Here is a 2,776-nt window from a genome sequence, read left to right as displayed (position 1 = left end):
CACACTCCATCAAAAACAAAATTGATAACACAACTCAAGTAGTATTCCTGACTGATGCCCTCTCTGTGCTACAAGCTTTGACAAACGACAAGCTTAACCTCAACTTGAACAAGCTTTATACACCATCAAAAGTCTGACAACAGTTCTACAGTGGATTCCTTCTCACTGTGGAGTTTGGGGTAATGAACAAGCCGATAAATTAGCAAAGAATGGTGCTGAACAATAACAGGAAGAAAATCCAGTCTGCTACACAGAGATGAAGACTATCATCAAATCTCTGTTCAACACCCATCAGCAACAAGACAGTTACCACCAACAAGATCTGACCAAACTACCATCTTCCGACAGGACACAACAGACTCAATCAACATCTATACAAAGTCATGAAAGTTGTTTCATCTCCAATGTGTCCTTGTGGAGAAGCAGAGCAGGATACTGCACACCTCTTACAGTCATGGAAGATCCATCAGGCACTGATCATGAGAGATAAGATATGGCATTCACCAACCGTTACCACTCAAAGAAAAGCTATGTGGACCAGTGGATGCCCTTAGCACAGAAGACCACCAGATTTGTTGAGGAGACTGGTATTCAAGTGTTAAGGCGAACGATAAGAAAGAAGATGTGTAATTACCACTGAGACTGGTGCATCAATATATATATAATTAAATGAGATTATTAATGTCATTCATTGTGTTTTGTAAGGGAGGTAACTCTTTGTGAAGTAACATGTTAGCATCATCTCCGGACTGAGGGGTGATATTTAGCATGGAAATCTTTCATTTTACAATAGAATAGATTGGTTCTGAAATTGTGGTAAAAAAAAAGAGAAAACAAATTCTCCCATATATACCATGTTATTGACCTTGTACGCTTTTTTGATTGTTTTCAGGAAAATGCTAAAAAACAATTCTGAAATTTCACGATTTCAAAAAATTCGTAAAAATCCAATTTTGAAGATAACATGGTTCTGATTGCTGTTTTGTAATCAGGTTATGGTAGTCTCTAAGAAAATGACAAGAAATAAATCACTTTTGGTTTAAAAAAAAATAGTTGGGCATAGCTACCAAATGACTAGTAAGGCATTCCAGTTGCGCTCCTGTTTTAAGTATTTATTCTAGGCAAAAATCAATATTGACCTTCTTTTTTTTAATAAATTTGCTGTTCCTTTAAGATTTCTTGAAAAGACCTATCACAATAATTTTACAATGTTATAACGAAAAACAACAAATATTTCTGAACATGTTCTCACAAACCAGGAACCTGTATTTTTGCAACTTTTGTACCTTTGTCCTCAAAATGAAAAACGGACATATTATTTTAAAAATTAGAACAAAAAACTCCCATTGACTAAGCAAAACAAATTCAACGTTAACCCATATTATAACATACACATCTTTCTCATGATAATGCTAATAATATATAATCGCAAAACATTCGGGATTTCATTGACATTGTGGACGCGTTGAAACATTTGCCAAATGCCAGCAAGTGGGTTATGATTATTTCTTACCTTTGAATTAACTTCTTATAATTATAGAATCCTTACAAAGGTCCAAACCGTTATGTGCCTTCTGCCTATGATAGCAAATGATGAAATGGCAAGTAAGATACAATAAACTGAGATTTTCGTCAACGATATTTTCTCTAACATGCACTAGAAACTTCCAGACTCATGGTCCATTAAACCGGAAGTTGCGTCACAGAGCATTGAATTCTGGGACGTAAACTAAAAGCGCCATTTCCTGGATTTTCAAAGCGATGAAGCTCTCGATTTATGGATGATTTTTCGCATACTGTTTGTGACAGATGACAGTTTTTCGTCACAACATTTGCAAAGGTATCCAAGTTTTTCCGTTAACGGTTATTTATTTTTTTCAAGCTGAGCGTAACGGAGCTTGCGAGGACATTACTGTATTTACCGCAAGCGAGTACGAGCATGTTTTGTGACAATATACTGCTATAACGATGTAGCCGGCTTAGCCCCTACGGCTGCAGAGTAGGCATACATCAATTATAACTATTGTAACTATTCAGGTGTGTTGCTGTGATAAAATACTTGAAGTATGTTAAACTAATTATAATTTCCATTGAGTTTATAATGAAACTTAACTATTTTCAGTTAATTTACGAAATGTAAACAATGTACTAAACATGGACGGTTTGAGGACAATATTTACTTTTTACTATAAATTACATGTATATCACATGAAAGTTCATACTCGAATGATTGTTTCAAACCAAAATCATCTGCTTACATTCATGCAAATTTCTGTGCCTGCATACCACTAATTCTACATCTGCAATTTGTTCTGAATAATATACTATCAGCATTAAAAGTTTTACAGATAATTTCGCACTGTTCTTCCAGTCGTTGCAAGTCTTCAACTTGTGCGACTGTCCTATATCTTGTTGTCATCGATACTTTATGGTATGGACATAATTGAAGGTGTAGCCAGATATTTGACAGATAGTATAAGTGCATCTGAGGTGTAGCAAGCGCACACTACTATCAAAGTGTGGAATGCTCAGACAAAGTTTGCCTATGAATGCCAACTGAAAGCAGTTGAATTCTTATTTATACCATTTTTGGAGTCTGTTCATCTCATAGAAAATTCAATTAAACTTATTACTATTCAGCATTTAGATCAAATAATGTATCTCCGTGCGTTGTTTATGCTTTTTCAGTGAATAAAACCGGCGCGTCTAATTACCCAATACTACCCAATACCACCCAATACTACCCAATACTACCCAATACCACCCAATACTACCC

The 2,776-nt window shown here is 35.4% G+C and overlaps 2 protein-coding genes across 2 annotated transcripts in view; one reads left to right on the top strand and one right to left on the bottom strand.

Moving 5' to 3' along the window:
- LOC110462030 (dnaJ homolog subfamily A member 1-like) overlaps positions 1-1,683 on the bottom strand; it is a 16,944-nt gene extending 15,261 nt beyond the window's left edge. Inside the window, exon 1 of the mRNA XM_021515802.1 lies at positions 1,514-1,683. The gene's annotated coding sequence lies outside the window, so the exon portion shown is untranslated. The remainder of the gene's footprint in view (positions 1-1,513) is intronic.
- A 47-nt stretch (positions 1,684-1,730) lies between these two features.
- Positions 1,731-2,776, top strand: part of LOC110462031 (centrosomal protein of 78 kDa-like) — a 111,636-nt gene continuing 110,590 nt past the window's right edge. Inside the window, exon 1 of the mRNA XM_021515803.1 lies at positions 1,731-1,840. The gene's annotated coding sequence lies outside the window, so the exon portion shown is untranslated. The remainder of the gene's footprint in view (positions 1,841-2,776) is intronic.

The sequence above is a fragment of the Mizuhopecten yessoensis genome, unplaced genomic scaffold, assembly GCF_002113885.1.
Source record: "Mizuhopecten yessoensis strain PY_sf001 unplaced genomic scaffold, ASM211388v2 scaffold10733, whole genome shotgun sequence".
NCBI lineage: Eukaryota > Metazoa > Mollusca > Bivalvia > Pectinida > Pectinidae > Mizuhopecten > Mizuhopecten yessoensis.
The sequence above is the reverse complement of the archived record's forward strand: the minus strand, read 5'-3'. Positions and strand labels throughout refer to the sequence as shown.